The following is a 22,834-nucleotide window of genomic DNA, read 5'->3' on the forward strand; positions in this document are numbered from 1 at the left end:
CATGAAATTCTCCAGGCCAGAATACTGGAGTGGGTAACTGTTCCCTTCTCCAGGGGATCTTCCCAACCCAGGGATCAAACTCAGATCTCCCGCATTGCAGGCAGATTCTTTACCTGCTGAGCCACCAGGGAAGCCCAAGAATACTGGAGTGGGTAGCCTGTCCCTTCTCCAGAGGATCTTCCTGACCCAAGAATTGAATCGGGGTCTCAGCAATACATGAACCATGAACTTCCAGATGTTCAAGCTGGTTTTAGAAAAGGCAGAGGAACCAGAAATCAAATTGCCAACATTCGCTGGATCATCGAAAAAGCAAGAGTTCCAGAAAAACATCTATTTCTGCTTTATTGACTATGCCAAAGCCTTTGACTGTGTGGATCACAATCAACTGTGGAAAATTCTGAAAGAGTTGGGAATACCAGACCACCGTGCCTCTTAAGAAACTTGTATGCAGATCAGGAAGCAACAGTTAGAACTGGACATGGAACAACAGACTGGTTCCAAATAGGAAAAGGAGTACGTCAAGGCTGTATATTGTCATCCTGCTCATTTAACTTATATGCAGAGTACATCATGAGAAATGCTGGGCTGGATGAAGCACAAGCTGGAATCAAGATTGCTGGGAGAAATATCAATAACCTCAAATATGCAGATGACACCACCCTCACAGCAGAAAGTGAAGAAGAACTAAAGAGCCTCTTGATGAAAGTGAAAGAGGAGAGTGAAAAAGTTGGCTTAAAGCTCAACATTCAGAAAACTAAGATCATGGCTTCCAGTCCCATCACTTCATGGTAAATAGATGGGGAAACAGTGGAAACAGTGGCTGACTTTATTTTTTGGGGCTCCAAAATCACTGCAGATGGTGATTGCAGCCATGAAATTAAGAGACACTTACTCCTTGGAAGGAAAGTTATGACCAACCTAGACAGCATATTAAAAGCAGAGACATTACTTTGTCAACAAAGGTCCGTCTAGTCAAGGCTAGTCAAAGGTCCGTCTAGTCAAGGTTTTTCCAGTGGTCATGTATGGATGTGAGAGTTGGACTATAAAGAAAGCTGAGCACTGAAGAATTTATGTTTTGAACTGTGGTGTTGGAGAAGACTCTTGAGAGTCCCTTGGACTGCAAGGAGATCCAACCAGTCAATCTTAAAGGAAATCAGTCCTGAATATTCATTGGAAGGACTGACGCTGAAGCTGAAACTCCAATCCTTTGGCTACCTGATGTGAAGAACTGACTCATTGGAAAAGACCCTGATGCTGGGAAAGATTGAAGGCAGGAGGAGAAGGGGATGACAGAGGATGACATGGTTGGATGGCATCACCGACTCAATGGACATGAGTTTGAGTAAACTCTGGGAGTTGGTGATGGACAGGGAGGCCTGGTGTGCTGCAGTTCATGGGGTCGCAAAGAGTTGGACACGACTGAGTGTCTGAACTGAACTGATAAGGTTTTGAGGGTACTCTATACCAATGGAGGTTCCACTAGAGAAATAATCTCATACCAAGGAGTTTACATTTATCTTAAACATGTATGAAAATTGTGTGACTCAGGTCATTAAAATAGACACATACATTGGAGACTTTATATTTGTTTCCAGTACTGATGATGAATTCCCCTTGTGACCAGGAGTTTACCTTGCAAAACAGCCGGGAGTCTGAGGGACTGCAGTTAGCTGACTAATGAAGAAAGTAGAGAGATGATTTGTAAGTTTGCTTTAAAAATTCCCCAGACTTATTCTGAAATATTTATAGGCTCATGAGAAAAGGCAAAAATAGCATATAAAGCATATACTTTACCCACTGTGAGCTTATTTTATAAGCAACCATTAACAAAGATAAATTAATTGCATATATTCACTTAATAAGGCAAACAGCCTTTGGCTCGAGACATTTTAGTCATCTGTGTTTGGTTTTACAAGACTCCAAAGGACTAAGTCTAAAAGGTCACACAACTCACATCAGTGTTTCCTAAAAGGCAGGGCCGTTCAGGAGATGACTATCCCATTTCAGAGCGTCTAATTGAATTATCAAACACAAAAATCAGACAAAACTCTGCAATTGTGGCTCACAGCCACACAGGAAAGCCAGTTTGGGGTACTGCTCAAGTGGAGTAAAGATTCTTTATTTTCCTGTCTGCAAGATAAATCATCTTCATTGAAACTGGTGTTTTCTTTGTTTCTTCCTAAGGCATGTATAATAAAAAGCATAGACCTCCGTGGACTCTTGAATAATACACAACCAACCTTGGACATTTTGCCTGCATGCTTTGGTTCATGAAACGATAAACCTGCCCATAGCATACTTTCACCGGCCTCTCATCCTTTAGACTTGGAGGGTGCCTGGGCATGTCAGTGGATGTGTGCGGATGAAGGTTATCTTATTCACCTCAGCCAAGGTGGACCTCAACTACAAGCCAATAAATTCCTTACATTTCTCACACCTGAGGAGGGGGCAAAGGTGAAGACAGAACTCTGAAAATGCTTACTTGGACCAGACAGCTGCATCAAGCACATCTGTATGTCTTTTAAAAGGCTTTTATTAACATAATTATGGCAGAGGCCTGATCATTGGCATCCAGCGAGTAATCTAAGGCTCTTGACATTTCTGACAAACCACATCATTGTGCAGATTAGATATGGGTTATGGGGGAGATCTGGGAAGTGCAGTAAGGAAGACCCCCTATTTAATCATGATCCCTCCTGTCCTCCTGTCTCTCTACGCCTCCCAGACACATACTAGAGGTGGAACAGAATAAAATCATGTGAGGGAAGGTGATCATCAATCACCACATGGGCTCCGCAGAGCCAAAGCTCTGTTCTGCCTGTGTGTGTTCAGACTCACTCCGTCAACTGTAGGTCACGTGTTTTTATGGTATCGCTCAATGTGCATTTCAGTAAGAAAAAATGTTTTACATAGTACTCTGAAAAATTTTAATCCTAATTGTTGTTAAGAATGAAGAGTAATGATAACAGTTACCATATGTAGGACATTTATTATGGGTCTGACCTATGTTCTGTGTGTGTGAGAGAGAGAAAAAACAAGAGAGAAGAAGAGAGACAAGTGGGAGGTAACGGTGCATGTAACAATACATAATAAGATTTATGGGAATAATGCAAACAACATTTTCATATCACCATTGTGTAGTATGTAGTACCTCCAGCAGAAAGAAAGAGGGAAGATGGAAGAAGGATTTTAATCCTAAATCTCTCAATTTTATTATCACAGGTAATAGAAGGCATTAAGAAAGATTTCTTTCCTTAAGATGGACTTTTGCCTATCTATGGATTTGAGTTATTTATGTAATTTCCCTTCCTCTCTGTGCTCTATTCATGATGACTGGCAAATTGGTCTACTATTCAATTTGAAATCTTTGTGATTAAAGTATAAAGTGACTATAATGAAATTAAAACACAATTGAATATTTTTAGAAGAGAAACAGCTCTTGTTAACTGCCTAGTTTCAATTTCTCAATACCTCATCATCCGTCTCTAAAACTTAAATACTATTTATAATTGTCATCATTTGGACAGAATCTCATGTAATATGAAGGACTTAAACATTCTCAAGCAATGAGTTGAGTTATAAATAATCACTCAAAATAACTGGCAAGAGGTTACTGGACATTTTAATGCATAGATAATAATCAAGTAAAAGGAAGAAAGAATAGATGCATGAAAACTGTCAAAAGCTGAAAGACATTTGGGCAAAATCCAAAAAAATTGCTTGTTCTTGCAAAACTATTATAATTTATAAGTAAGATTTTAACTCAACTTTCTTTGGTACAATGCTTGTTTGTTTTTATATGGGCACTTGGTTTCTCCAAAAGTTAAGTAAACTGTAAACCTTTGTCTATTAGTTTTATAAATGTCCACATTACAACTTCAAGCAAATCAGAAAAAAAAGACCCATTTAATTTTGTGAACAAAAAAAATTTTTTTTGTCATGCCTTATGGCATGGATCTTAGTTCCCCAAGCAGGGATTGAATCCGTGCCCCCTGCATTGGAAGCAAAGAGTCTTAACCACTGGACCACTAGGAGAGTCCCTAGAGTCAGATCTTAAATACACGCTATGTCTTGTAAGTTCACAGTCTTAATAAAGAAAAGTCAGCGGCTGATATTACTACCTGGAATAAGAGAACGATCAATTAAAGTCGTGTATGCCACAGCCCACATCCACAAAATGCCATAAAACAGTCATTCTTCCCCACTCCATCATCCACAGAAAACATGCAGAATGCATGTTAATTCCCTCTGGAGACAAAAGATAAGTTATATCCAAATAGTGTGTGAGCACCACAAGGAAAGTTATAGCTTGGCCACATGACATAGTGTGAAATTAAGGGAAGCCAAGCTTTACTCTCTGTATCCTTTGTGGTCTTAACACTTTTAAATAAAGGGCACAGATCAAGGCAATGACTACAGAAAAGTCTGTTTTAGTTCATTAAACATTAATATGCCTTTCAAGGTTGGAGAGACTTTCAACACAAATAACACAGATAGGATCATGTCTATTTCTTACAAACAATGCTGATGAGGACGGCTCGACAAGTAGCACAACACACACACCTGCAGTGAAGACAAAGGGAAAATAACTCGTTTTTCCCCACAGGGAAAAAGTGAACTTTTTTCCCTTGCTGAGTCTGTGGTGTCTAGATTGATGTTTACAATTACTTTGTGTCTCAGGAGATGAAAGGAAGAGGTGCCTGAAGTAATTGCTATCTGGAGCCAAATCTTATTTACTCACGTGTACCTGGACTATCAGTCAAGTAGGCGTTGTAGCTCTAAGATGTTTGCTTAGAACTGAATGAAAAGAAAAATACACAAAAACTTTTATGCCGTCTTTTGGTTCAGTGCTGTAAACAATAGAAAGGAACCTCCCTAAATTATCTCCAACTCAGATCTCTCTTCTGAGCTTTGGACCTTGATAACCAGCTGCCTATACAGTCCCATGCCACAGGCACCTCCAGGCAAACTCGCAGTAGACTCACCACCACTGCCCCGCCCCTGGCTTCTCTCTCTGTCACAGCCACTACCCTAGATACAGCCAGCATCACCCACCATTGAACCCCTCTAGCAGCCACTCAGCCAGGTTCCTAACCAGAAGCCATCCACCAAAGAAAATCCCATCACGGTAATGCCTTTGCGGAAAGCCTGTCAAGTGTTTCAGTGCTCTTAGGATTGAAAACAGGCTTTTTTATTTTAAATATTTTATTTTATATTGGCATATAGCTGGAAGAAATACCAACAACCTCAGATATGCAGGTGATATCACTCTGATGGCAGAAACTGAAGAGGAACCAAAGAGCCTCCTGATGAGGGTGAAAGAGGAGAGAGCTAGCTTAAAACTCAACACTCAAAAATCTAAGATCATGGCATCCAGTCCCATCATTTCATGTTAATAGATGGGGGAAGAAATGGAAGCAGTGACAAATTTTCTTTTCTTGCGTTCCAAAATCACTGTGGACCATGACTGTGGAGTCATGAAATTAAAAGATGCTTGCTCCTTGTAAGGAAAGCTATGACAAACCTAGACAGAGCATTAAAAAACAGAGACGTTACTTTGCCAACAAAGATCCATCTAGTCAAAGCGATGGTTTTTCGAATGATTGTGTATGGATGTGAGAGTTGGGCCATAAAGAAGGTTGAATGTTGAAGAATTGATACTTTCGCATAGTGGTGCTGGAGAAGACTCTTGAGAGCCCTTTGGACAGCAAGGAGATCAAACCAGTTAATATCAAAGGAAATCAACCTTGAATATTCATTGGAAGGATTGATGCTGAAGCTGAAGCTCCAGTACTCTGGCCACCTGATGTGAAGAACTGACTCACTGGAAAGACCCTGATGCAGGGAAAGGAGAAGGGGCGGCAGAGGATGAAATGATTAGAGAGCATCATCGACTCAATGGGCATGAATTGAGCAAACTCTGGAAGACAGTGAAGGACAGGAAAGCTGGGCGTGCTGCAGTCCACAGGGTCGCAGAGTCGGACACGACTTAGTGACTGATCAATAGCCAGTTAACAATGCTGTGATAGTTTCAGGTGGACAGCAGAGAGACTCAGCCATGCATATACACGTGTCCGTTCTCCACCAAACTCCTCTCGCATCCAGGCTGCCACACAACACTGAGCAGAGTTCCCTGTGCTATATAATAGGATCTTGCTGGTTATTCATTTTACATATAGCAGTGTATACATGTCCATCCCAAACTCCCTAACCATCATTTCATTAATTAAAAACGCTGGTTTGTAAAACACTAAACATTTGGTTTTAAAAACATTTGCCTTTTAAACTGCATTTTGGCCTCCTTTCTATCCAACAATCCAGTGTCTTGAATGTCAAATGTGGCATGCTCAGTCTTCACTATGCCATTGCCATTGTCTTGAACACTCTTCACTCCTCCTCATTGGGATAACTCTTGATCCTCTCAGGTTTTTGTTTAGAAGTCACTTGTGCCAGGGAGTCTCCTGTCTTCTCCATCAGAGCCCTCCCTCCCTCCAGCCTCGGCAGGCTTGCATCTCCCATAGGCTCTGAGCTCTCTAAGGGGGGGAATTCAACCTCCTTTATTCACTGATATTTTCCTAACAATGCCTGGCCATAGGGTGCTCCATTAACATTTGTGGAATGAATGAACATCCTGTAAAATAGGACCTTTAATTCGCCAGAGCAAATGAACAAATACGGGAAGTCCCCCTACACATGAACCTTCAAGTTGCGAACTTTCAAAGGTGCGAACGTGCTTTCCTGTGTCCAGACACAAAAGTTAGTTCACACGTCTGAACTGTCATGTGTGTGCAGCCTCTACAAGTGGTTGTGCTTTTGTGTACTTTATTATACAGTGCTATGTACAGCGGGCTTTCCAGGTGGCTCAGTGGTAATGAATCAGCCTGCCAGTGCAGGAGATACAGGTTTGATCCCTGGGCAGGGGAAGATTCCTTGGATGACGAAATGATAACCCACTCCAGTATTCTTGCCTGGGAAATCCCATGGACAGAGGAGCCTGGCGGGCTACAGTCCATGGGGTCACAAAAGAGTCAGACATGACCGAGCAACTAAGCATGCACACACGCACTGTACAGAGTGCAGTAACACAATATTTTTATTTTGAACCCAGAGTGTCCTGAAGCAGGTATAAAGGTAGCAGTAATGTAGCTGATATTACTGTGCTGCTGCTGCTGCTAAGTCGCTTCAGTCATGTCCGATTCTGTGCAACCCCAGAGACGGCAGCCCACCAGACTCCCCCGTCCCTGGGATTCTCCAGGCAAGAACACTGGAGTGGGTTGCCATTTCCTTTTCTAATGCATGAAAGTGAAGTCGCTCAGTTGTGTCCAACTCTTAGTGACCCCACGGACTGCAGCCTACCAGGCTCCTCCATCCATGGGATTTTCCAGGCAAGAGTACTGGAGTGGGGTGCCATATTACTGTACTATAAGATTAAATATGTTTTCTTCTGGAAATAGAACTGCCTTATGACCCAGAAATCCCACTGCTGGGCATATACACTGAGGAAACCAGAATTGAAAGAGACATGTGTACCCCAATGTTCATCGCAGCACTGTTTATAATAGCCAGGACATGGAAGCAACCTAGATGTCCATCAGCAGACGAATGGATAAGAAAGCTGTGGTACATATACACAATGGAGTATTACTCAGCCATTAAAAAGAATACATTTGAGTCAGTTCTAATGAGGTGGATGAAACTGGAGCCTATTATACAGGGTGAAGTAAGCCGGAAAGAAAAACACCAATACAGAATACTAATGCATATATATGGAATTTAGAAAGATGGTAATGACAACCCTATATGTGAGACAGCAAAAGAGACACAGATGTATAGAACAGTCTTTTGGACTCTGTGGGAGAAGGCAGGGTGGGAAAATAAATACATAAAAATGTTTTCTTAATTTTTTGTTTTTGTGTTTTGTATATATTATTAACTTAATATAGCACAGTTACAATTACAAACCTATTATAGTACTATATGGCAAATTGTGTAAGTTGGGTGAAAAGTGTTAGTTGCTCAGTCATGTCTGACTCTTTGGGACACCATGGATTGTAGCCCACCAGGCTCCTCTGTCCACAGAATTTTCCAGGCGAGAAAAATTTTCAGGGTTGCCATTTCCTTCTCTACAGGATCTTCCTAATCCAGGGGTTGAACCCAGGTTTCCTGCATTGTAGGTGAATTCTTTACCATCTGAGCCATCACTGCTTACCAAGGTTGACTTTGTTGGACTTAGGAACAAACTGGACTCACCAGTGTGCCGTCAGAATGGAATCATTTGTATGTAGGGAACTGACTGTGTGTCTTTGTGGTGGGTGAGTTAGAAGACCACAGTCCTTAGCAGCAGGGAGTAGGGGTTACAAAGCCTCAGGAGGATGAAGAAGATGTCTTTGCACTAAAATGACTGTGGAGGGCAGCCATTTGAATCTGGAGCAAGCCCACAGGGGCGAGGGAAAGCCACCACCATGAACTCCAAGAGATTTTTTTACTTTCACTTTTAAAATACTTTGCCTGCAGGCTTTTCCAGGTTAGATGCGCATCAGATTTATCCAAGGAAATTTAAAGATACCGAGGCTCGGTCTCACCTCCCATTTATCGAATCAGAATTTCCGGTGGGTGACCCCTAGGCACCAGCACTGTCTCTTTTTCTTTCTCATTTTTCAGTTGACTATATTTTTTAGAGTAGTTTTCAGTTCCCAGCAAAATTGTGCAGAAGGTACAGAGGTTTACATATACCCCCCGCTCCACTCACGCATCGCACCAGTGTTTTTGAAAACCTCTACAGGTCTCAGCAATCTGCAGGTTGTTTTTTGCTTATGTCAGTGTTTTAGCAAACGGTGATTCGTGGTTAGATACAACACTATCTTACTTCATCCTTACAGCCACCCTGTGAGGTATGTGAGTCCTGTTTTCACAGACAAAGAAACTAAGGATTAGGGAAATTAAGAGATCTGCCTAAAACCACGCATCAGGGAAATAGTGGATTGTGATCCAGACCAAGAAAAAGTGTGTGTCCTTGTGTGTACGCTGAGCTGATTCAGTCGTGTCTGACTCTTTGCGACCCCATGGACTGTAGCCCGACAGGCTCCTCCATTCACAGACTCCTTCAGGCAAGAATACTGCAGTGGGTTGCCATGCCCTCCTCCAGGGGATCTTCCCAACCCAGGGGTCAACCCCACGTCTTTGTCTCTTGCATTGACAGGTGGGTTCTTTACCACGGAGCCACCTGGGAAGCCCTGTGTGCCCTTGAGCTAATTAACTTTAAGGCAAGAGAGAGGTCATAATACAAAAGGTGGTCACAAGATTTTAACGAACATAACGTTCACCCCACAGTTCAATAAATGGGAGTTTATCATACAGAAATGTTAACATAAATGTACAAAGACACATACACAGGTATATGTTGTACTTCATTTATACTAGGGCAAAAGTGAAAACAAGCGCAAATTCTCCCAGAAGGAGACTGATTGTATTAAGTTCATTCATAAACTGAAACACCAGGCTAGGAAGTTGATTTTTTTCCTTTCCCTTTTTAAAGGTATATATGTATACATAAAAGCTAGTAAGACATTGATGTCTGGTTAAAGACAGTTTTGTGATTTTACACCCTCTACTTGGCTTCATCAGCAGTAATGAGAGATTAAAAATGAAAGACAGCATGACATTTCTTTTTGGTAGCTTTGAAGATTTTCACTTATCATTATTATACTTGATAAGGAATGGGATAGCTGTGCTCAAAAACAGGTAAGCATTTCTGTGAACTAAAAGTGTAACAGAACAACAGGACTTCATAGTGGTGAGTGGAGCCAGAAGTGAATTCTTCTGCTGGTATTTTAAGGCTGTGAACCAATACTGGAATCGAAGAAACCAAATGAAAACAGAATTCAAGGGCAAAATATAGATATTTTCAGCAATCAAAAACAAAGGTTTTACTCACTTATAGATACACATTGAGTAAAATCAAAGAGAAGAACTGAATGAAAGAGATCTGGCTAAGCAACGGATAAAATATACTGGTAAATCCAACTACTTACTGCAAGCATAAATGATCATCATAAATGATATTTTCAACTTAATGCTGAAACTGAAACTTGAAACAACAGAGAGGAAGTTATAAATGGAGGAGTTCAGTGGGTCTCTAAACTCTTCCATGTCCTTGTCTTTTTCAAGAGAGTAAACTTTGTTAGGCAGATAGTAAATTATCTTCATTAATATTATGCTTTGCCACCAATAGGACAGAAACCAGCAGAAAATAAAAGTTTCACAAAGGATACAGAAAACTTTCTGGACAAAAGAAGAAGCTGTAAAGGAAAAATCCATACAGACAGATGCCAAATAAAAAGCACAAATATATTACTTAATTAGAATAAGGTACACTGTTTAACTTTTCTTATTTAAAACTGATAGACTGGATTAAAGAACAAAAAGACTTATAAACATAGCTGTAAACAAAACTGGAGGAAAACAGGTAAAATACAAGGATGCAAGAAGGCTATATGAAGCCAATAAGGAAGAAGGAAGGTGGTGTAGAATGGATATAGACTGTATATCAAACTGCTGACTCGTTACGTCCTAGAGATGGGATTAGGAGGAAATTTTACCTCCTTTGCTACGCGTTTCTTCCACATACTAATTTGCTATAGTTTACTGTTTTTTTTTTTCCAAGTAGCATGTATTACTTTTGTAAATAGGAAGAAAAACAAAATCAGGTTAACTTCCTTCTATAAATGACATCTTAAAAAAAACTAGTGTTAAATAATTTTGACTGGGCCTTTCTGTACTTTTCTTTCAAAAAATACATAAACATTCTTAAGAACGACTCCATAGTTAGTCTTTAACAAGCATTTTCAAAATTTCTGTTGGAAAAATAAAGTTCAAATATAGATTTAGTATATATCAGTTTAAAGGCATGTTTTGACATTTTTTCCCCTTGCCAACTATAATTGCCTCAGAAAGAAGAAAGAAAAGACAGGACATGTCTAAAAATGCTTATAACTTAAGGACTGAACCTTTCCAAGATTTCAGCTGAGAATATGTGGGGAGCTTTTCTCCAGAAAAGACAATGTTATCAGAGATTCTACTGTCAATCTGGTTTTACTCCCAAACTCTGATTTTGTCATTTTCAGGGTTGCTATAAGTTTAAAATAAAATTTAAATGTCAAGATCATTAGAGTTTTCTACCATCCAGTAGCCTCTGAAGAAGGCTTCCTGAATATTATTTATTCAACAAACACTGTTGAGAACCCACCTCTAGAAGAGTGTTTTTAAGACTTTTAATATTTGTTTCATATAAACAAGGGACAGGAAGGAAAGCTGATCATAACTCACTAATTGATTTCTCAACTCAATGGATTCAATGTACAATTCTCTAACCACTATCCTTTATGGCATCTAAAACCTAATATAATGATAAACACTAGAGAAATAAAAGATATTTTGTACATGTGAAGAAGATATTTACTATCTCATATGTGTAACAGAAAAAAGATCTGAAAACAACTTAAATGCTCATCAGTAGGGAATTTTTAAAATACGTTACAGCCACATTGTGAAATATTGTGTAGCCACTGAAAAGAATTAGTCAGGTTTATGGGTACCATCATAAAGTTTTTCATGATACACTGTTCCGTGAAGTAAGCATAACATAAAATAATATTCATAACACGGTCATTCAGTCATGTCTGACTCTTTGTGATCCCATGAACTGTAGCCTGCCAGGCTCCTCTGTCCATTGAATTCTCCAGGCAAGGATACTGGAGTGGGTTGCTATCCCCCTTCTCCAGGGGATCTTCCCAACCCAGGGATCAAACCTGGGTCTCCCGCATTGCAAGCAGATTCTTTTACCATCTGAACCAGCAAGGGAAGGACAAGTAAAATAGTAAACATTAATTGAGTATTTTTAGTGTGCCTGAATTGTTTTAAGGACTAATAACCCTTTGAGGTAGGTTTGTTATCATCTCTACTATACAGATAAAGAAACTAAAGTCCAGGAATTCAAGATCAATAGCCAGTAAGTGGGAAGGAAGACAGACTGTCTCCCATATTCTAGGAAATATGTGCTTGTTGCTTCTTTGCTATAACAACAATTAATTCTAGTCAAAGTCAAAAGAAATGTGTGCATGTGACTGTGTATACAGAAAAGCCACACACGGTACTCAAGTGACCTCAAGGGAGACGGGTGGGTTTGACGAGGGAGCTAAGGCTACTGCCATTTAGGTGATGTTCTTCTATTTGGTTCTCATGCAATAATTTTGTAATAAAAATGTTAATACTAAGCAAGAGTTAATCTGCACACCATACCTCCATGAACCACAGCCTCAAAATACTAAATCTAATATTTCTTAAAATATTAGATTTAAGAAAAGTATTTATGACAAAGCAGAGAGTCTTTTCTCTCTTGTTAAGATCGGAAACATTTTAAACTCGTTAAAGATTCTGGCCTCTTTACCACCTTGCTGCAGTATTTTGCAGTGCTGTGGAGGAGTGTGCTTTCCAGGGAACTGAGTAGTTACTGTGCTTTTCAAAAAATCATTATCTAAGAGTTTGCAAGGCCCTACAGAGTTGGTCTCTTTCCATATTCACATATGGAAGTTGTGAATCCAGTTGACATATATCCATGTGGATATCCATATATCCACATATCCAGTTGACAGTCAAGCATGTCCAGCCAGCTCACACTTCCCACGTCACACTTTTCACACTCTGTTCACTCACTCACTCCTCTCCCTCATTAGGCAGAGACACCCCCAAAGGCAGAAATCAAGTACTGTTCATCCGTTATCATCTGTAAACTCCAATGAGAAGCATAGAGCCTGACACATGAGATAAAAAAAAAAAAAGTATGCAGACTGCTTCCAGTGTTACCAATACAAATCATCACATTTAGGGCTTCCCTGGTGGTCCAGTGGCTAAGACAAATAAATAATAACACACCAATAAATAATACAGTTAGTGTAAGAGTAATATTATGACGTAATCGCTACTTTTGCTGAGTGTCTGCCTCTTTAGGTCACATCAGAATCTCTAGAATCTTGTTATATTAACCTATGGTGCTCCCAACAGCCTATAGGTTAATAGGCTTCTAAGGTCATTGTTTTTATCTGCTGTTTACAAACCAAATGAAATGTAGACTTAGATTAAATAATTATCTTAAGGTTACATAGTGTGGATGTAGTAGATGCAGGATTCAAGCCTAAGTCTCTAAGGCTGCAAAAGCTGTGTTTCTTTTCATGATGTAGTGCTGTCTCTGAAAATAATTAAATAATGGAAAAGTTTGCACTTTAAGAATATTTTTTTAAAAAGAAGCTTAATGAGCATCTGTAAAGGCAGAGCCCGAATATTCCATGTAAGAGAAAAATTAGAATATGTTATAGATCAATATTTTTCAGTTATGAAGAAAAATGTCTTTATTAAAAATAATAACAAGATCAGACCTTTATAGAAAGAAAAGAAAAATAAGGTGTCACGTTATGCTTAATTTCTCCATTCCTTTAAAATTGTTACTGCTCCCCAAATCACCCATCAGAAGGCAGGCATGTACATTTTTGTTCCTGCTGACTAAAGAGAATTTCATAAGTAAGATTTCAGAATCCATAGAGACTTTGACATCAGGATGATTTATGTGGGAATCCCAGAAGAGTACGGCCAACATGGTGTCAAACACAGTCTGTGTGAGGTCTCAGGAATAAAGGCATGTGGTTGACACTGGAAAAACAAATAACCTTGACCACAGACTGTTCAATAATTGACACTTGAAACACGCCTGCAGGCAGCAAAGAAAGGGATTCTAGAATAAAGAGCTAAAGCCATTCCATTTCCAGCTGAGACAATGGGCTCCCTTTGTGTAAGAATCCTCCTTCCTCGTTTTCCCCTGTATTACTCAGTAGCAGCGGGTGATTCTGCTTTATTGCTTTTTAGTGTAGACCCTCAAAAGTGGTCCAGGGCTCTTCCGTCCTCTTGTAGTGTGATTAGGAAACACAAAACAAAACAAAACAAAAGAAGCTCTCCTACAAGCCATGAGTGAAGGCCCCTTTCAGTCATTTCAGAAATGCCTGACACTGGGAAAGTCAACCTCTTTGGTTCTTAGGTTTCTGGTCTGCAGTATGGAGAATCCAGCCCAGCTGTGCAAAGTCAGGTCACTAAGCTCTCAGGTCTCTGCACATCCCCTTCCTGGCCTTCTCAGGTTGGTGCTTTTCTTGTTGATAATGATACTAGTTGGCAGCTATTTCTCTCATTTAACATCCATGTGACCTGTTTATGCTGACTATCCCCATTCTTTATTGCAAGGAAAATAGTTGCTTCCTCTCAAGGAAAAATAGGAGTCAGAAAATCATTCTTTCTTATAAATGGTTTGCACAGTAAGGAGAAACCATAAGCACAGAAGATAAAAATATAGACATTACGATTTTCAAACGATTTCTCATATTCAGATAAAATTTACTCAGTAATATATCTGGGTCCCAAGATAACATCGTATTTCACCCTTTCAACTTGTGCTTTGTCTTAATTTATAGAGAAGAGCTGTCTGATATTTTTAAAAAGCAAGATTAAAAAAAATAAAGCCATATAACCTCCTGGGATAAAAGGGACAGCTTCAAGTGTCTGGGGGCTCAGGAAGCATTTGGCATGGCTGGTATGCTACTTGGGGTGAGGAGATGGGGGAAAAGGGAAAACAGAAGGCATCAGCCAGGGACTTCCCTGGTGGTCCAGTGGCGAAAATTCTGAGCACCCAATGCAGGGTACCCAGGTTCAATCCCTGGTCAGGGAACTAGATCCCACATGCCACAACTAAGACCCAGTGCAGTCAAATAAATACAAATAAAAAAGAAGGCAACGGCAGGGCACGTGTGCTGTGCCAAGGGGTTGGAAGCTTACCCCAGAAGTTATCCCATAACAAGTGGGTTCAGTTTCAAGAAGGGGAGGGATGTGATGAAACATGCATGTACAGGGTCTAGAGGATGGATGCCCATGGCAGGTGGCAAACTGGAAGCAGAGAGACTAGTTAGCAATCTCAGGAATTTAGCCCAGATAATGAAGCTGGCTGGGTGCTTCTCCAGTGGCTCAGCAGTAAAGAATCTGCCTGCAATGCAGGAGCCTCAGGTTTGATCCCTGAGTCAGGAAGATCCCCTGGAGGAGGGCATGGGAAGCCACTCCAGTATTCCTGCCTGGAGAATTCCACGGACAGGGGAGCTTGACGGGCTACAGTCCATGGGGTCACAAAGAGTCGGACATGGCTGAAGCGACTTGGCACGCATGCATGGGCGTGAAGCTGGCTAGCACAAGATGGGAGCGGTTCTGATGGGTGTAAAAGACAGCAAACACATCACATTTGGAGGTATAAGGGAGACAGAATCAAGGATTTGGGGTGGAGAGTGGAAGAAGAAAGTCTAGTCATGGTAGAACTAGTCACCAAGATTAAGGAATCAGGAGGAAGGACATCCCTGGTGGTCCAGTGGCTAAGACTCCACATTCCCCATGCAGGGTCCTAGTTTCAATCCCTGGTCAGGGAACTAGATCCCACATGCCAGCAACTAAAGAACCCACATGCCATGACTTGGTGCAGCCAAATAAATAAATAGCAAATAAAGTAATTAAAAAAAAATACAGGACGAAAACCAGGTTAGAGCAAGGACCACTGTTCTCTATTTTTTCCCTTGATTTGCATTGATTTCTTTCAGAAGCTAAGGCCTTAGGGCCACGGTGACTCATATGTCTATAGTACTTTCCTTGTTTCAAAAGAAAAATAAGAAACAGACCCCTCACATAACTCAATTATCGGGTCCCCCACAATGATAACACAAGAGTTTAATGGAGTTTCCCTCTTCACAGAAATGTCGAGGGATATCATGTTTTGAACACGGTAATGAAATTGTCCTCAGAGAATTAATCAAACCTCTCCTGCTAATAGTTTATTTGTCCTCTTGGTATATTGAAGTAAGTCTGGTATACAGAGCTGTTAAGATGTGCTGACATTTTAAAGAACTTTATATATTCTGGACCAATATCAGTTAAGGCAAGCAAGCTAGATGCGTTGGGAGGATAATGACCCCTTGGAAAGTGGGTAAACTCTCAGTACATCCCTGTTGTGCAGAGTGCCTGCTCGCACGGTAAGTCACTTCAGTCATGTCCGACTCTGGACACGACTGTAGCCCACAAGGACTGTAGCACACAAGGCTCCTCTGTCTGTGGGATTCTCCAGGCAAGAATACTGGGGTGGGTGGTCATTTCCTTCTCCAGGGGATTTTCCCGACCCAAGGATCAAACACGCATCTCCTGCAGCTCCTTGCATTGGCAGGTGGATTCTTGACCACTGAGCCACTGGGAAAGCCCATTGTGTAGTGTAGATAGTATTTTACCAGTTTACTGAGCTCGGGACCACACACCACAGATCCACAAAGTGTAGAAGTGGCATCTATACCCTCTACAATTTTCTTCTGTACTTCGAGGATCACCTTGCAGCACTGAGAATGCAAAGCTTTTTAAAGCTTTCCCTGGTGGTGGGTGCAATCCTGAAAAATCACCCTTCTGAATAAGCGTGATTCTCAAACAATGACAACAAAAGAAGAACGGGTTTCTTGTTGGCATTTTGACCGCAGAGTTCCAGCTTTGTGGCATCCTTCCTGAGATTGTAAAGCAGGTTGTTTGTGAAACACCATCAGGGAAATGGAAGCTGAGATATATTTCAGCCCTATGAAGTGTAAAGAGAAAGCTATTTTTCTCTCGCTGGGTCAATATACTGACTCTTCTGAGTTTTAAGTACTGACTAGTAAAGCTCTACCAGTCGTTTGATTTCTTTCCCCAGGACTGTGTTTAACTACATGATTGCTGACCTGTCCTGTGATTTGGCTCATCTGGACACTGTAGTGGTCTTCATGGTGATGAGCCTGTCACAGCCCGAGGGGATATGTGACAATGCACATCAGTTTCTGGGCTGCCAACTCCCATGACTCAGTCTTCCTGACTCTTGGTGTGGCTTTTCTGGAACCTCAGGCCGCACTCGATGTTGTTTTGAAAACACCCATTGCATGTGGCTTCCCTGGTGGCTCAGAGGTTAAAGAGTCTGCCTGCAATGTGGGAGACCCGGGTTCGATCCCTGGGTCGGGAAGATCCCCCGGAGAAGGAAATGGCAACCCACTCGAGTATTCTTGCCTGGAGAATCCCATGGAGGGAGGAGCCTGGTAGTCTACAGTCAACGGGGTTGCAAAGAGTCAGACACGACTGAGCTATTTCACTTCACTTCATTGCATGTGGAGCCTGGTTTTATCAGTGGCTAACTTGTATCCCTTTGCCTATTTTCTTGCGGAAATCCTCTATAGATTGGGCCTGTCTTGTTCATCACGGTGTCCTTGGTGCCTTCAGGGGTGCATGCTACTCAGGAAAGGTACTACTAAGTGTTATGTGGTGTTGATGTATATATATATACACACACATATACATATCTATATACAAATATATATATATATATATAGAGAGAGAGAGAGAGAGGGTGAGTGAGTGAGGGCAGGAGAAATCCTTTCTCTCTTTCACCCTAGCACAGCATTTGGGGCATTAGAGATGCTCAGAAAATGTTTTAAATAAGCAAATGTCTGAATATATATTATTTCAGTCGTCTGTCTCACTACATCAGAATGAAGACCTGTTTCTTAGGAAAAGGATGAAGCGATGCTTTACGTCTCTAGAAGTGTGAAGGGGAAAGTTTTACCCATAATTTTAAGTGCTTCAAACTGCTACAAATGGCCCAAAGAAAAGAGGTTTGTTTAGTTTTAGCTACACTTTATAATCCTAACATACATTATCATTGTGATCTTTGTAGCACAATGTAGCTCGCTGGTTTTATCAAATGATATTACCTGTATTCTTTATTGGGTAATTTTGTATCTCTCGAGGTCAGTAGCAAGTTTCTTGACGTCATTTAAAGGCAGATTCAAAAGGCCAATGACAAAAAAAAAGGTATGTATATGACTGATAAACTGGGAATAAAGGGAGAGAAGAGATGCAAACATCTGCTTCAGTAAGGCAGAATGAAGACCTGCTTCTTAGGGAAATCATAAAATTCATGAGCCTCCTGTGAAAGGTAACAGCTACCTGTGCAGAGCAAGGAAGACATCCCGAGAACACGGTGACCCTTCAGGACTTCTAATCTGAGATCTACCTTCATTTGGTGACAAGTGTCGTAGAAAACCAAACTAACAAGTGTCACATTTCTACGGTGACCAGTTGCTCAACCAAATGTCTCAGAAAATAGTACATAAATTCCAAAACGCTTTCTTAACTTTTCATTCTAAAACAATTAAAGAAGATGCTGTTGTCTAATTAGTAATCGATTTTATGAAGCATATATTTTCAACAGACCACAGGTACATATATGTGCACTGTCTGGACTTATTAAATAAACACTCAGACCTCTGTGATTTCACTGTAGTGTTTCAAAGATTCTGACCTCTGTTTACATCATGGAGCATGCAGATCAAGGCTTTAAAAGTCCTGTTTTCAGCTAAGCTGTAGCCTCAGATTATCGGCATTTTCTTTGTGTTTTATGATTTAGACAAAAGGATACGTTAAATCTCTGTTGCTGGTGAATAATTTGGAGTTTCTGATGCTGACACTAAGATTTACTAAGATATCTTTTCTAATGGTTTGATCTCTAATGAAGTTTGTTGTTTTTTAAATTGTAATATCTCTTTTAATAATAATTTCAAGCTTATTGAAATTGGGCTTATTAAAATCTGAAGTCTAGGATCTGAGAAGTTGCTTCTCACATTTATGTGATTTTTAGCACTAACGTGGAGTTCACCTGTGACTGAGATCTTGAGGTTTCTAATGTTTTTAGTGACTTGCTTCCAGGGATTTAGTGATATAAATCAGCAATATTTATCCTTCGACATCTACAAGACGGTATTACATAGCCAGCATTCTCTCTCCCGTGTGGAAAAGATGGGAGTGAGGCAGATAGCATTACCGTGCAAAAGACAAAACAAACACAAGATGCCATTTATCCATAAGGGCTTGACAGGACAGTTCCAGCCCAGTCCTTCAGACGGGAAAACCTTCCACTAGGCACTTTGCTAAATGGTGTGGAAAAGCAATGCTTTACTTTGTACAACTGAACTGCCAGACTCCACTCATATGTTCTCCTAGTGATCCTGGAGGAATTTTAACTGATAAAGGTGAGCCAAAATAATTCATGCACTAGTTAGCCGAATATCTGTAACTGCTAACATTTGAAGTATTCTAGGATCATCAAGTGCAACATGCATAGAAAAGTATACAGCGTGTTTCATCTCTACTAGGATGCCTCATGCTATTTTTGAATATTACAGTATAAAATATACACTCTATAATAACTGTTCAATATACATGCTGCCAGTACACTATGATGTGGGCAACATACCGATTGTGCCATGGACTCTGTGTTGTCAGCCTGGCAAATTCTTCTCAGCTATTTGACCTTGAGCAGGTTACCTGGCCACTCAAAGATAATAAAACTGAGTATAACAGAACCATGCTCATAGTCTGTGTGTCTCTGTATTAAATGAAATCATTTAAGTAAAAGGCTTAGCACAGCTAAGCTACTGTTACCATATACAATAGTTATATATAACTATGCATGCATGCTAAGTCGCTTCAGTCATGTCTGACTCTCTGCTCCTCCATGGACTATAGCCCAGGCTCCTCTGTCCATGCGGATTCTCCAGACAAGAATTCTGGAGTGGGTTGCCATGCCCTCCTCCAGGGGATCTTCCTGACCCAGGGATTGAACCTGCATCTCTTATGTCTCCTGCATTGGCAGGTGGCTTCTTTACCACTAGGGCCACCTGGGAAGCCCCTATTAATGACTATAGATTATAGTTATTGGGCTTCCCAGGTGGCTCCTGTAATGTCAATGCAGGAGACATGGGTTTGATCCCTGGGTTGGGAAGATGTCCTAGAGGAGGAAATGGCAACCCACTTCAGTTTCCTTGTTATAGTTATTATTATATGACATATATGCTGTCTATAGAGACCTGAAAAACAAAGATATGAGTTGACTTAATACTGCAAACAGTACGATCTGTTCAATACTGCAGCCTTAATATCTTAGAATCACTCTAGAAGACAACACAGCTGTTAGCTTACACTCCATGAGTTTGAGAGCTTACTTCTGGGTGAACCGTTCCCAAGCCCTGGCACGGTTCCCTGTGCTCACTTTCTTGGGAGCCATAAGGTCATTCTTCAATGCAAATTATATAAAATGGTGAGCTGTTCTCATAGAGAACTCTGGAGCTCTTCTTGCCTTTTCTGGTAATGGTGGTGAATGTTTTCATGCGACTGGCAGAAGAGATTCAAGTGGCTGCTTGCCAAGTTCGTGTGTGTACAAAGGAACAAAGCTCTGAATGCCTTTCCTGCTGTGAGCAGTACACTGTATCAACAGTTTCAAAAAAACTAGTTCACAGCAGCATTGTGGCAAAGTCCTTTAGAGCCGATGACCATACCAGCTTGAGTCAAAGGTACCCCATTGCTAATGAACCCATCCCAGCAGCCTCAGACCCTTGCTCACTTGCCTTTATTTTAATGCATGCCCCTGTACCCCCAGCTCCATGTGGAGCTGTTCCCAATAAATAGCTGGCCTTCTAGGCTCTGTGTCCAGCCAGGTCCAGAATTAAGAGAGGACTGGGGTTGGGGACCCTGTGGGTCCTCCCATGGTCAAGCCTGGAAAGTCTCCCTTCTCTGGACCCTCCTAATCATATTTAGGGAATGACTCACTCATTCACATTCACAAACACTCTTTTTCTTCCTGCCCTCTCCCACTCATGAGTTTATCAAAAATAAATTGATCCTGTAATTGCACAACTCCTCTCCTGAAACGATTACAATTTGAAAAATGATATGAAGTGGCCCTTTATCATAATATGGTTTATGTTTAACCCAAAGGATGTACAAAATGAGGGAAGTAGACCACACCATTTTAGTTTTTAGTCATTTTAACAAGAGGCAACATTTAAAACCAGTTTGTTTTAAAGGTCTAAAGTCCCTTCTCCAGTACTTTGGCCACCTGATGCAAAGAGCTGACTCATTAGAAAAGACCCCGATGCTGGGAACGATTGAAGGCAGGAGGAGAAGGGGATGACAGAGGATCAGACGGTTGGATGGCATCACCGACATGAGCTTGAGCAAGCTCTGGGCGATGGTGAAGGACAAGGAAGCCTGGCGTGCTGCAGTCCATGGGGTCGCAAAGAGTCGGACACGACTGAGCGACTGAACTGAACTGAACTGCCATCTTCTGTCTCCATTTTACTGTCCCAAATGATCATTTATAAATTATTCTCCTTTAACCTTTTATGTACTTAGGTTTTTTTCCCCGAAATAGATTTTAAGCTTCGTGAGATCTTGGCCTCCACATTAAATGTCTCTATAGTTCCCACATGTTACACTTAGTAAGTACAGAATAAATACTCACTGTGTGTGTGGTACGTGAGGTTAACTATTTTTTTAAAAGGCAAGACATTTCCTATATGTTTTCCTTTATCTTATTTTTGTTTTCAAAGAGTGTAATATCTACATCATTAAACTAGTAGTCTTCCCATGTGGAAAAACTGGTATAATCTTTACTATTCAGCGCATTCTTGCAATGCCTCCCACAGACTAGAAACTCATTAAACATCCATTAGCTTTCACTGAATCCTTAGCATTATCAACTATATTAAACAGTCTGTTAATGGCTTCAATGCATTAATATTCTGAGCAGTTAGAAACTCATTTTTCCATTTCTTGATTTTTAATATTGTTCTAACTCAAGCATACTACATACAGAATGTAACTTTGTCATCATTTCTTGGCCTTTTGGCTAAGATGAGGAATGTCATTCTTGGCAGAATGTCACTTCATCAAGCTGTTAATTTAACTGAGTTTGGCCATTCCTTACATATTGACCTGGCATTACTTAACTGGTGAGGTGAAGGTGAAAGTTGCTCAGTCGGGTCCAACTCTTTGCAACCCCATGGACTATACAGTCCACGGAATTCTCCAGGCCAGAATACTGGAGGGGCTAGCCTTTCCATTCTCTAGGGGATCTTCCCAACCCAGGGATTGAACCCAGGTCTCCTGCATTGCAGGCGGATTCTTTACCAGCTGAGCCACCAGGGAAGCCCTTACTTAACTGGAGTTTACCCAAATGCAAATAAAAGTATTCAAGAATAAAAAGGATGGTGATCAGGCCTGTCAGTTCAGTTCAAACGAATAAACCATATTTCACCCACACACCATACCATGATGTATTTTTCTAGCACTAGAAATATTTTCTTCTCTATAGTACTCCTGCTGTTGAGAAAGCTTTTTTAACGTCAGTAAGCTTTTGAATGGCACTGACTTGACTTACATTTACCACAGGGTGCATCATTCTACCTTTTACATGTCTCTGGTTTATATCTACCAGCGTGATAATTTCTCCAGGGTGGCTGAGGAAGCCAGCCCCTGTAGCTAAAACCTCAGCCACCATAGCTAAAACCCCAACCCCTGGGTTGGCACACAAAAGCTGAAACTGGAATCAGCTGAAATGTTCCTTAATTAACTGCCAAAGATTGACAGCAAAGATTAGTGAAATATCGCTAGCACTGACTTAACACACTCTTCCTAATGAACAAATCTGTGTGTGTGTGTGTGTGTATGTGTGTACTAGTCGCTCAGTCACATCTAAATCTTTGTGACTCCATGGACTGTAGCCTGCCAGATTCCTGTATACATGGGATTCTCCAGGCAAGAATACTGGAATGGGTTGCCATTCCCTTCTCCAGGGGGTCTTCCCATCCCAAGGACTGAACCCAGGTCTCCTGCATTGCAGGTGGATTCTTTATCATCTGAG

The 22,834-nt window shown here is 40.9% G+C and overlaps 1 protein-coding gene across 1 annotated transcript in view; it reads right to left on the reverse strand.

The window, feature by feature from the left end:
- The window catches only part of FREM2 (FRAS1 related extracellular matrix 2), a 160,378-nt gene that overhangs the window by 48,763 nt on the left and 88,781 nt on the right, over window positions 1–22,834 (reverse strand). The gene's annotated exons all lie outside the window — the stretch shown is intronic.

The sequence above is a fragment of the Bos grunniens genome, chromosome 12 (genome assembly GCF_055505025.1).
Source record: "Bos grunniens cultivar Pamir isolate PY7600 chromosome 12, Bosgru_T2T1.0, whole genome shotgun sequence".
NCBI lineage: Eukaryota > Metazoa > Chordata > Mammalia > Artiodactyla > Bovidae > Bos > Bos grunniens.